The sequence below is a fragment of the Zea mays genome, chromosome 2, assembly GCF_902167145.1.
Source record: "Zea mays cultivar B73 chromosome 2, Zm-B73-REFERENCE-NAM-5.0, whole genome shotgun sequence".
NCBI classification, from domain to species: domain Eukaryota; kingdom Viridiplantae; phylum Streptophyta; class Magnoliopsida; order Poales; family Poaceae; genus Zea; species Zea mays.
Window position 1 is genome coordinate 144,987,998 of NC_050097.1, and position 13,325 is coordinate 145,001,322.

At 38.6% G+C, this 13,325-nt stretch overlaps 2 long non-coding RNA genes across 2 annotated transcripts; one reads left to right on the plus strand and one right to left on the minus strand.

Moving 5' to 3' along the window:
• Nucleotides 1–545, minus strand: LOC103647047 (uncharacterized). Its single transcript, XR_002267636.1, has 3 exons — nucleotides 292–545; nucleotides 146–218; nucleotides 1–51 (listed from the first exon to the last, which is right to left on the minus strand). It is a non-coding gene; the product is annotated as an uncharacterized lncRNA (long non-coding RNA).
• A 4,816-nt stretch (nucleotides 546–5,361) lies between these two features.
• LOC109944558 (uncharacterized) lies at nucleotides 5,362–5,779 on the plus strand. The gene is made up of 2 exons (XR_002267637.3): nucleotides 5,362–5,532; nucleotides 5,656–5,779. It is a non-coding gene; the product is annotated as an uncharacterized lncRNA (long non-coding RNA).
• The last annotated feature ends 7,546 nt before the right edge of the window (nucleotides 5,780–13,325 follow it).

Genomic DNA, 13,325 nt, shown 5'->3' on the forward strand with positions numbered 1-13,325 from the left:
CTTGTACTTCAATAATTCTACTAAGAATTTGGTCCTCAGGTCATTCCCATTCTGCTCATTCATTATTACATATCATTGAACTCGATTAATAATCAATTATAGAAGAACAATATTGACAAAGTATTAGAACAAATAGGGTACTCACAGTGCAAATGCAGGGTAACCTTATACCATTCCAATCGTGCATAAAGTTGATAACAAGAAAGCCAGATAAATCCCTACAAATTAAAATAATACGTTGTTACATATATGTAGACAAAATTAATACGTTGTACGGGTTAAAAAAATTACCAGTTTAATGTTCTTGGAACCCATGTTGGTACTATACGACGCCACATATAAATATCGTCTTTCCATGTAGGATTGGCCAATTCCATGGCAGCATTCATATTATTGGCAATATAATGTATATTATGGATATAATGCATGCTAGGATGATCACCCTTAAACCATGATGGTATAGGCATGGAGTCCATTATATAGATGCTTCTAGTGTCCATGTTAAGTACATATAAGGTGAAGTGACCCAAGAAAGAAAAGGGCAATAGAATCTGCAAGTTAAAAAATTAGTTCAAGTAAGAGAAAAAACAAGATTACAAAAATGATGAAGAGTATAGCTTACTTGTTTGCAATCTGAAACATCGTACTTCATGTCAGGCCAACATTTTAATAATTTTGCCAGCATGTTGATATCTGGCTTTGCACGAAGGCGAGGGTCTCGACCAAATTTAGTTATGGACTACTTTTTGTTAGTAAAATAATGATATAATGAACACACTTATATGAATAAAGACTAATTACTTGAACTTATACAGAATTGTAGATCCATGTAGTGGTATTTGTCTTCCAACAAGAACAAGACATCATTGCATGCGATCATCCGAACAGCCATGTTAAAACAATCTGTATCATCGGCTTATTTACATCCAATATATCTTTAAGTTTTTGAAGACTTAAAGAAATTGGATAAGGTTTAGTGCTCTGAATCCAATGTTTCCTATTAAATGAACATTTGTTTTTATAGTTAAAGCAAGAACATATGTGTTGAATATTTACCATGCATATACTATATTAAATGAGAATTAACTTACTTTAAATATTTGGCGTTGTCTATCCCCATGATATATGTGCATAATACAAACATCAGTTCTTGCGTGTTTGTTGATGTTACTTTAGCAGGCAGAACATATGGAGATATATATGGTTCAATCTGATGTGATGTATTTGACGATTTAGATAACTCACATGGAGTATCGATTATTTGAACATCACTTGAACTCTCTCCATCTTCATCCACATTGTGGTCAAGATTTTGATGTCTTTTCTTTGTGTTTAATCTCGAGTCCCATAATATTGCAGGTAGCTTAAACCTAAACATTGATATATCATCCTGCAAGTATATAAATTAGAACAAAAGAAACATTGTTCCTATAAATAAATATACGTCCTCTACCTGAGTTACGTTATCAGATAAAGAGGATCCTGTCCAGTATTCCATATAGTTTATCATCCATAGCCCGCAAGATACCCTAATATGAAATTTAACAGATCATGTGAGTTTCTATGTATATATGAAAATAAATACAACCAATTTTGTAGAGTTGTGGTCACATGAATTTTACCCATCGGTTTGCATTTGTGTTGTGATCTTCTCTATAACTGGCCATGATGCAACATCAAGATTCGACCACTTGCCTTGGTAAAGCTCTTTATGTTTTGCTGCAAGTTTAATCTATCTTTCTAGACCTTTTAACTATGTGTATATATAAAACATATCAAGATTTATAGATAACAAATAATGTAATGATGAAATAATCATAATATAAAAGAAATGATTACTCACTGTAGTATAAAGGTCTCGGCGATCCGTTATTTGTTGTCCCATAGAATCGAGTACATGTACCTCGCTTTTTTTTTGCATTCAGAACTGCCAGGTACCAGTGAAAATTTTCTATATTCATTGGAAGGAACACCTTCATAGAACATACATTAACATTAATTTATAAGTATTGTGCACCAATATATTACATATTACATATATTAAAAATGAGATGAGTTTTAGGTCAACCATGTCAGACTGTAAATAGTTGTCCACCCTTTTTTCAATTGTGTCTTCCTTACAATTTAAGAGCACCTTAGGGTCGCCATCACGCTTAAGCAGACTGGAAATGAATGTGTTCTCCAAGAAGACATTTCCACCTTCTCTATGAAGTAAATGCTCTTCACCCCTAATACAGTGTATATATGCACTGAGGGCCTGTACACCAAAAGAATACAATTAGCAAATCAAATATACATGCTAGCTTTAAATATGTATACCATACTGTATAATATGATAATTATAAATATATATACTTTATTACTGTATATAATATGGACATACAGATGTACTTACTTCGTCAGACAATTGGATGTCACCATGAAAAAGACATTCCATATCATTTCTATTTAACCATGCGCTGTCGATGTTCACCACAACTTGTTTCCCCGGTAATGTTTTAATGTATTCAATAAGCTGAACATCTTCTGGGGTGCACTTATAATCTATACAATGAAAAATATTATACTTAATAAGCAAATGATATATGCGAAAACCAATAAGATGCAATAAGGCAAGAACAAAAAATTACCTTCAGAGACAACTCGAGCTACATTCAATTTCTTTGGTTTTTTATGTTGTGATATTCTAATAAGTGTGTCCAAAGCATCTTGTTTGTTCTGCTCTACCATATCCGCATCAGAACTTATTTGACTTGATTCATTTGGAACATCCAAAGATGTCAAGTGTATCACATCTGTATGAGGAGTGAATGAAACATAAGTCTCTTGACAAAAGCATTTTTAGGAGTACTCATAAGACAATATTTACATTTAGGAGTGTAGATACAGAGCCTACCTGGTTGTGGTCCAAGATCGGCTTCAGTTGACACTTTAGCATGATTGAAAATACAGTCAATGCCTACTCCCACAACATCGTGTGATTATTTTGCAGCATTACCAACACTGACCTTACTATCCTCGCTCTCTATAGCTATTACGCACAAGAGAAGAATTAAGGGTCAAACAAATATTTATTATGCAGACCTTAGTTTTTTGTAATTGATAATAGCACTTACCCAGTTCATGTTCATCAGTGTCATTAGTTGACAATTGTGCTGAACAACCACTTCTAGCCACAACCTCATACGATGGTTCAGCAATATTGCCAACATCGACATTTCCTTCCTCCACCACTATATCCATTGTGATTTGGTCTGTACCCATCAGATTGAAAGTGTCAAACATAATTTTATTGACAAAAGTATTTTAAGTATATAAAGTACATCGTCAAATAGCACGAAACTAAATAAAACACAAACTTTAGCTTAAGTTCTTCATTCATATAGATGTGACAAGTGAACTTGTATAAACTTACGGAGGAAAGGGACACAGGCCTGCCACCATCCTATTTTGATTAAGTATACCCGATGCCATTGATCTTATAGGATGTATATCATGGCATTATTGCAAAGATACAACATTGCTCCTTATAAAAATGCTAAAATAATATGAACAGTATATTATTGTATTATTATGACTGAATTTAGAGGTATCAGAATTTAGCAACAAACAAAGTCACTCTATCAATTTAAAGGTCTCAGAATTTAGCAGCAAACATGTAACTTGGAGTTTAGAAAAAAAAAGATAGCAGCAAACATGTAACTTGGAGTTTAGAAAAAAGAGATAGTAGCAAACAAGTATCTTGTTTGCTTGCGCTAAATGGTAGATCCAAAAAAGGATGCTGCTCATCAATATTACTGCATTGAAACAAACAAAATAACAAGAGGGAAAATAATCTAAATAATATGTTTTTGTAAATAATATGTTTGGGTACAAAGGCACCCAAACAAGAAAAAAATGCCACATCATTCTTTCTCAGTGCAATGCACAAGCATTACCACATGGATTCAAATAATGTTTTTACCCCCTCTGCAGTGATCCAAAATGACAGACCAAAATAAAAATTGGAAAAGACAAAAAGACATAGCTGAGAAAAACAAAGGACAGAGATTCACTTTCCTGCTCTATTATTAGGAACAGACAAAAAGTTCACTGGGTTCATAGTACAATATTAGGAAACAGGAAAGCAAAGAAACAACACAAAAAATTACAAGGATTCACCTTCACCTGTTCACTCATCATTTTAGAAATAGTTGTCTCTATGCTGCAATATCTGCTAAAGGCCAAGGATCTATCGGTACAAATGAACTGTTTTGGTGCGTTCATCTCAGTAATTATGATGTGATCTTTTGCATTCACCTCCCTGTTTTTTTCTCTCTTGCTGTAGTCATGTTGGCCTTACTGAGCGATTCGAACTTTTCATTTGTGGCCGTGAGATTGGCAATGCGTTTTCTGAGCTCACAGACCCAATTGATCACGTAAGAATGTCCTGGTTTCTTAGGGGGTGTTCGGGATGGCTCTAGGTTCAGTTCCAGTGTGGAGCTGTAGTTTATAATATCAATTTAAATAGTTTTAAAAATATTTGTAATCTAAATAATAAACAAAATGATTTATCTAAATGTCTTCTAAAGGCTCCAGCTCCACGATTTTCTGGAGCACCTGCTCCACCAACTACACTAAATTTTTTGGAGCTGTATAGCTGTCACAAACAGGGCCTTAGTGCATGCCTAAATGCCATTATTAGCAGTATTTCTTTGCTAAGTTATGTAAGGAGTATCAAACATTAAGTATTTGGAATCTTATGCATGTAATTAAATAATTAGTACTATTTCAGTTCACAATCTGTAAAACTACATCATGTGGTACAGTAGTAGACCATTATGAATATTTTTCCCCTTCAAAACTTTCTTTGTTCCACTGATGGCATGTACTTGAAATAAAAACAAAGGCGGACCAAGGTGGTTGTTTAACTTCCAATAGTCTGTCCGTGATGTAGCATCATAGTACAGTTGTCACGTCCCTGAGGATGTAGCTGTGGGAGCTCGCTGGCCACCGGTTTCCTGCCCGTGGTGGATGGTGGCAAGGTAGATAGCAGGGAGATGAGATAACAGAGAAAGGAAGTGAAAATGGGATTGGCTGTAATTGCTTGTTTATTGCTGAACCAGACATTCCTGATTGATCCCAAATACCCCTCCTTTTGCCTAATTAGCCCCTGTTACGAGCGCCTATAAATGTTCCCGACCGTAACAATAGCTCAAGGTTACACCTGGAAACTGGGGAGATAAGGAAGATGTAATTCAGTCTGAGTTTTATAATATGTTATTTAGGTGATCATTAAGATAGATGGAAATCACAACTTGCTTGTCAGATCATTTCAAATTCAAATGTGCATTTTCAAATTCAAATGTGTCTTTATTGCAGCGAAGCTGTCTTGAAAATCAAATAAAACAGCACAATGCTAAGCGTGCTACAATGGCTAAGGAGGTCAAATCTACCGAGGGTGAAGGCGACGACAATTACTCGTATGAAGTTTCTTTAGACGAGGACTTCTTGACTTCATTGGAATACGGAATGCCACCGGCATCAGGAATGGTAGGACTGATTAAATTGTGTATTTTCGCTACTGCTAACACGCTATTGTTCTTGGAACTGCAAATTATTTGTCGAGAACCTATATCTTTTGTGACTAATTTTTTTTGAGTAACCTTACATCAGGGCCTCGGTATCGACCGGTTAGTAATGCTTTTGACGAACTCTTCTAGCATAAGGGACGTTATTGCCTTTCCTGTCTTGAAGATTCAGCAATAGATCCCCTTCATTCTGTGAAGAGACGTGGCTGCTGAAGAAAACACCAGCAGCCTTCCTTTTGCGCTTGGTTCAGTACAGCAGGTTTTATATCTGCTGACCTTTTTATAGCTCATAGATGTGGCTATTTATTATTTGATGATGTAATTGAGGTGTACTATAGTTCAGAGTCCAAGTCGATATTAAAAACTTTATAGATGTTTTAATAATAATGGAATCCACTTTTTGCAATTAATGTGCTGCAAAACAGCTATCTCCACTGGATACTCTGATTCTTCAGTGACATGGTTGCCTTGAACTACCATTTAAGAGATTCTTTGGTCTATGGACTGTTGTGTTGCTTAATGCTTTGTTTTTATGGGTTCGTTTGTAGGGCTCCAAGCAGTTCCAACGTAAGAGCATCTCTAATAATGTCTCAAACTGGTGCTTCAAATTAAAATATAGAGTTTTACATAGGAAAAACTACTCCAACATTGTATCATTCCATAAAATTTGGTCAAAAAATTATGAGGCACTCTCAAGTGCCTCAAATATACTATATCATAGTGGGCTGTTATATAGTTTAGGTTTGAGGTTTTACTGTTGGAGCGGAATGTTTTGTTGGTGCCCTAAATTATATAAAACATTTGTGTGCTTGGAACAAACTGTGGTAATTTCCATTTCTCCTCTCAAACCAGTCAATATTTACATTTTCTGTCGTGGAAGATAATATTGTAGTTCTGACATACTGTAATTTTCTTAGTTGACAATGGTACTCGTGAAGGGCTTGATAAAGTCTTGAAAGCGGCAAGCAATGAGCCAGAAACTGTTATGCATTATGAATTTATGCAAGACTACAAGGTATGACATTGAAATAATTAGCTGCATACATTCTTTTTCCCACATTGGTAGGTTCATGTATGGATAATCTATAGTATAGGAATACAGTTTTCCATATCAATAGCTCAAGGAACAGTTTCAGGATCAACACAAGAACACATGACATTTAAAGAATTGCCATGATTTTCCTTAGATTTTTTTATTTATGATCACATTGTATAACTGAGAATATTTACAGGTGCATCTAAAGCATTTACAGCTCCACGACCTCCTTATAAACAAGATTTGCATACTGAACATTGTTCTTCTATTTAAGTGAGATGCAGTTATCTATATATCTAGTTAAGTTGGGTCCAAAGACCAAGACTATTTACTAAACAATACATGAAACATAATGAAAAGAGACTGATAACATATATTCAATGCTCATCTGCTTTCTTTGTTGTATCAACCAAATGACCACTAAACAATAGGAAGCTAAAAAGGAGCCAAAATAGAGAAATAAAAGGCAAAAATACATCTTCACCTAAAAACCAAAATAATTAAGTGCATTACAAGTTGTTAATTGCCATGCATTCATCAATGTCAGCTACGGCGTAAGGACCTCCTTATAAACGATATTCTTTGTGTATGTTGCGCCATTTATCGCTGAGTTCCTTTCAACCCCCTTCTTCTTCTTCTCATCATGGACTGGAATGGCAAGTATCTTCACTTTCGATCGAGCGGTGGCCCTTGATAGAGCAACATAAAGCTGGCCATGAGAGAACACTGGTTCCGGCAAGTACACACCAACATTAGGAATCGTCTGGCCCTGGGCCTTGTTAACCGTCATGGCAAAACTTAGTCTTATCGGAAACTGCTTCCTTTTAAACTGGAAAGGGAACATCTCATCATCAGAGGGGCACAGGGGTACACGAGGCAAGAAAATTCGCATTCCAGCATGTTGGCTAAGGACAATTTCAGCATCAATACTGTTTTTTTGGAAACCATGAACCACCAACCTCGTGCCATTGCAAAGTCCATTAGCAGGGTCTATATTCCTAAGCAACATGATTGGGCATCCAACTTTGAGCTTCAGAACGTGCGGGGGTAGTCCATTAGGAGTCAGCGTGTTTAGAAACTCCGATGGGTAATAGTTATTAGGATCATCCACCGCGGTGTCAAAACTATGGTACATCATCTGCTCCCCTTGGAAACGATCGATCATCCTCATATTTATCATATCCACCCAGTCATTCCGTGTAGACAATATTGCTCTTGAAGTGATGTAGCTTGTGTTAGACATGTTTTCATTTAGATTGGGGTAAATGTCATCTATCAGTATATCAAGGTCGCGATCATTACCAATATATGGCACACATACCTCATCTGGAAGACGAACATCACCATCGTTGTTCGCTTCCTCAGTTCCACCACCGACGCGCAACAAATATTCTGCAAACCATGGGTCACTCTGTGCCCTCATGTTTTGAACAAGCTTTAGGTGGCACATGGATTCCCAGAGGTAAGAACTCCGTAGAGAGGCAGCAACTATCTGAGCCCTTGACCCCTTGCGTACAACAGGGAGTACTTGTCTGAAATCACCCCCGAACACAACAGTCCTCCCACCAAAGGGCAGCCCAGGCCGTCCCATTATATCACGCATGCTATTGTCTAGCGCCTCAATTGCTTGTCTCTTAGTCATCGATGCCTCGTCCCAGATAATGAGCGATGCTTTTTGTAGCAACTTTGTTGTCCTGCTTTGTTTCATGAAGCTACATACAGCACCATCATCAATAGTAAGTGGTATCTTGAAGCGTGAATGGGCAGTCCTCCCCCCAGGCAATATGGAAGCTGCAACACCAGATGTAGCTATTGCAACTGCAATCTTGTCCTGACTGTGTAGTACCGCAAGCAATGCCTTATACAGATAGGTCTTGCCAGTCCCACCAGGCCCATCCACAAAGAACACTCCACCGTTATTGGTGTCAACGACAGATAGGATCTTATCATAGGCAGACCTCTACTCCTCATTTAGGGTTTCTTTCATAGCAACGTCTTCTGCTGTCGGCTCGAAACTTTCCTCCTCGTAAATCTCTTTATCAGTACCATGTGAATCGTCATATTTGTCGATGATAGCAGGGAGAGGGAATGTCTTTATGTCTTTACCCATTGACTGCAAAATGTTTCTAATGTCAATCAAGACCATCTGTTGCACATGGGTTTTGCTTTGAGTACTACGGTGATAGTCCTCTGCCATTGAATCAAGGTGTCTCTGCCATAATTCTGCCACATCGTTCGGCTCGCATTATACCAGTATTGTTGCAAACAACCTTTGTAGTGCTGACGGCATTTGGTAAATAGCGGCTTCGTTGAGACACTCATCTATTGTGTCGTCTGCTTCAAGCAGTCCCCTCCTTTGTGCTGCCTCACGAAAAGATGGTAGTGTGCCACCATCTACTGTCCTTTGATCCGCATAGGAGGTAGCACCTGTCACATGGTTTAAGAGAAGTCGAAGATAAAAGCGCTCCCCCTCAGCTGGATGAGCAGAGACTATTCTACCAACATGTCCACCCGTGTTTCGTTTCCTCCTTTGCCACACTTTGCCTTGTTGCAAAGTGTACCACTCAGGAAAATCACGGTAAAGGATGCCCCGAGCCTCCTCGTGTAGCCTATTTGCCTCAAAATATGTCGTAAGCATTGACCTATCGGCACCTGGACGTTGGACAACATGATTTACTTTAGCACGCTCGTGAAATGACACCATATGCATGTTTTCAAGATGGAGCTGCAGTTGCATCACTGGTGGAGAGTTTTGACTTAGATCAAAGCTGAATATCCTCCAAAGGGCTTCTGGAGGGGTCACCCACCTAGCATCTCTATACTGCTTGATCTCATCAACGTCACCATCAGCCTTGTTTGCATCTGTCACAGACGCACGATCGTGGCCTTTGTATACGTATTTGAACAAGTATTTGACAGCCTTGATGCTCCCGCACGCCTCAACATTGATGTGACAGTTGAAGAGCCGGAGGAGGTAAGGGTTATAAGGGACGACCCATCTGTTGTCCAATTCATAACCTCGAACCATTTCCTTACGCCCATCATCACGACGCCTATAAATAGGATATGAATCCTTTCCTTGAGACGTTGCATTGCTAAAAGCTCTAGGATAATGGTTTTTGCATGAAGCACGACCCTTAGTGCATGGGCATTTAGGATTTAGCAACCCGCACGGTCCATGCATCATATGCTTGATAACCATCTTGTATAGTTCAGGGTACTTCTTCTTGTCAGGGATCTCAGCAGAGATAAGGAGATCATACTGATCGGGGCAAGTTAGCTTGTACTTTCTCTGCATGATGAGTAGGAAATGGACATGAGGCAAACCTCGCTTCTGGAACTCCACGACATAGACATAAGCCCGGATTTTTCCAAGAATATGATGCTTAGTCAATCTCTTCTTCAGTTCCTCTAGTTTTGCACGGAATATGCGAACAACAAGGTCCGGACGATCCTGTGGTGACTGCATAGGGAGAAGCTCTCTGGTTATTTCATCCCAATTGGGGTTGCACGTCATAGTGAGGAATATGTCTGGCTTCCCAAACTTCCGCACAAGGGCCATAGCATCCATATACCGGCGTCGCATGTCACGAGGACCACCGATAAATGATGTAGACAGCACGGTTCGCTTTCCAATTTTGTCTGCTCTGTTCTCGCCTTCATGCAAGCTATCTACCAAACCCTTGTATAGATCCGCCCTTAATCTGTCTTGGTTTTTACGTATGAAATCCAAACGAGAGCTCTCAATCTTGATGTAGGTGTGAACCGCGAACTGTTGGAAAAGCCGCTTCCCATGAAGTACTGGATTGAATATACCTGGTCGAATTTGGATTCTATAGCAGTAATAATCACGTACAGACACACATAGATGGCTGGGTCGTTCTGCAGTCAGAAGGTTTATTAATTAGTGTTGCTAAAAACATATTTAACAAAGCATCATATAAAAATCACAAAGAAGCAACTAACCTGTATCGTCATCGTTTGCATCCCTTGTCCTATGTTGCTCACGGTACGCGTCTACTTCGTCCATGGAAACATTGGACTTAGGAATATTTGCATGCCATCCAAGTTCACCTTTAGGAAAGAACATTGGATATGATAGTGCATCATAACATCCATGATAGGAACGGATATCGTGGCTTGACCTATCCTTCCCATGCAACATAACACTATTACTGAATTGACCTCGTCGTTCACTCCCCTCAATCCAAACTGCAGCGACCTCCGAAGTGATGGGTGCATTATATAAATTCTGGTTCAGCATTTGGTCAAGGTTCAAGGCGATATGGTAGTCTTCAATGTTATCAACGTGTCCCATACTCCTAAGGTGCTCAGAGTATGGGTTTCCCTTAAGTATTTCAACCAACTGTTTAATAACTGCCTTGTCTTTCTCAAGTTGATCTTGACGACATTTACGATATCTATGCTCGAGGCTAGGATCATCATCGTAGAAGTAAAGTTCAAGGTGTTTATGTTCTGCCCCAGCTTCCCTACCGAACGACCTTACATTGTGGTACATCATGCCATGTGCACGGAACGTGTAAATACCACAATTCATGTTTGTAGTCATACTGTCAAGGCAACAGTACAGAGAAGTGAAAGAGAAATGGCCATTAAAAAATCGAATGTTATCACGGAAGTGTCTCGCATCAGCATCTGAGCACTCCCACAGCCTCCTAAGTTGAGGTGGTGTCTCGAACGGGGCTAGATCAATCTGTCCATTATGACAAAAAAATCCAGGTGGTTCATACTGAAACTTCTTTGCTTTGCAGTAAACGCAGTCAGCAACAATGTCCAACGAATGTGTTTCTTCAGGTATGTTACTATACACCTTATCATACGGGTCAGGTACGTCTGGGGTAACAGTAAATGCATTTTGAGTTTCATCAATCTCGATATCCTCAATAGATTCACCATCTAAATTTGTTTTCGAGGAACAACGGGTAAGACGAATAACTTTAGAAACTTTCAAATCATATATCCTATATATATACTATTACAAACATTATGTTAGTACCTTGCCCAGCGAATAGGTATCCATCTTCTTTGTCATCATCTTCGAAAAGTACATCCTCGTCATGATTCTCTACAAAGAGCACACCTTCATCGGCATCTATTGATTCACATGGTTTTAACCACTAAGAATAATTAGGGAACTAATTGTGGAAGGAGCTTGTAATTACCATTGGTGGTGACATTCGGGGTTATCTGTTGTTGCATCCCAACGTCTGCTCCTTCAGTCATTTTGTCACTATGTGGAGCAGTGACTGGACATGGGCTTGTACTTTCTATTGACGAAAAGTTGTGTTAAATCAATTGGCCACTATAAGTTAAGTATCATATCAATTAAGGATGAATTAGTAATTACTGTTGTTTTCGATCTCTGAAGCAATCGCGTGATCAATTTCATTGTGCTCACCGCCTTCCATGTCATGATCCCTAGTTGCAGTAGCAAAGTTTCTTCTAATGGCAGATTGAAATTTCTGGTTTTGACGAGATATCAGGCTCTGTCTTTCGCCAGACGACACATGATGCCTATGTCGTTGTCTTCTAGGAGACTGTGTCATTTTGTCCATGTCAACATCCTTAGTCTGCAATGAAGCATAAACAAAAGGTGTTGCACTCAACTCAGAGATAACCATGTCCTTGGAGCTAGATAGAGACCCAGTATGAGGTTGAGAATCTGCTGAACTCCACACAAGCTCCGGCGTAAACTTCGGATTCTCAATTGCGATCGAGTCTTGAGCTAGCATTTCTTGTTGTCTTCTACTATAGTTTTCCCTTGCACTCTTTTGACATGGTGTAGTATTACGCAATGCCCTTTGTTCCCTTGTTAGAGTTGCAAATCGAATCTGTTCTCGAATTCTCTTACGTTCCCTTGCATCTAAAACTTCTGAACTTGGATTGGAATCATGTTGATGACCCGTCTGAGCTGATGCGCCTTAAAGTTGAAAGTAACAAAGCTCTTAGGTGTATATATTATAGGTTGAATGATGAGAGCTCAACTCACTATTGGGGCACATTTGTTATAATTTTTGTCTTTCAATAACATAACACAGAAACATAATAACCTAGAGTGTCAATGCTTTGATGATTATTATTCTCTTTGTGTGCAGGTATGCTGCAATCTACAAACTAACCCAAGAGCACATAAGAAAAGCATTACTTTAAAGATGAGTGACACACGAGCATGATTAACATACCTTTTGAACGCTCATGGTGCACAACATTTTCATTTTTGCTTGACTGACGACGCCTCTTCAATTCATTTTTCTTTTCATCACTCATCGTGGCGTATCGTGCTCTTTCTCTTTCCCTCTTACGTTGTATCACATCATCACATCCACCTAACCAGTTATATCCTTTTCCATTATTAATCGTTGTTGTTAATTAACATAACAAAGAAATGTAATTACCTAGAGTGATACCACACGGTATAGTACAATCAATGATGCTTCCGTCGCCTATAGCCACATCTGGACAATCATCTACACAAAGTAACCCGATAACACATAAGAAAAGCATTATTTTAAAGATGAGTGATGCACAAGCAGCCTTAATTTACCTTTTGAATACTCATGGTGAACAACGTTCTCTTTTTTGCGTGGCTGACGACGGTTCTTCAATTCGTTTTTTTTCAACACTCATCGCCGCATATCGTGCTCTTTCTCTTTCTCTCTTACATTGTCTCGCATCAGTTCGACCTCCTGAACCATCAT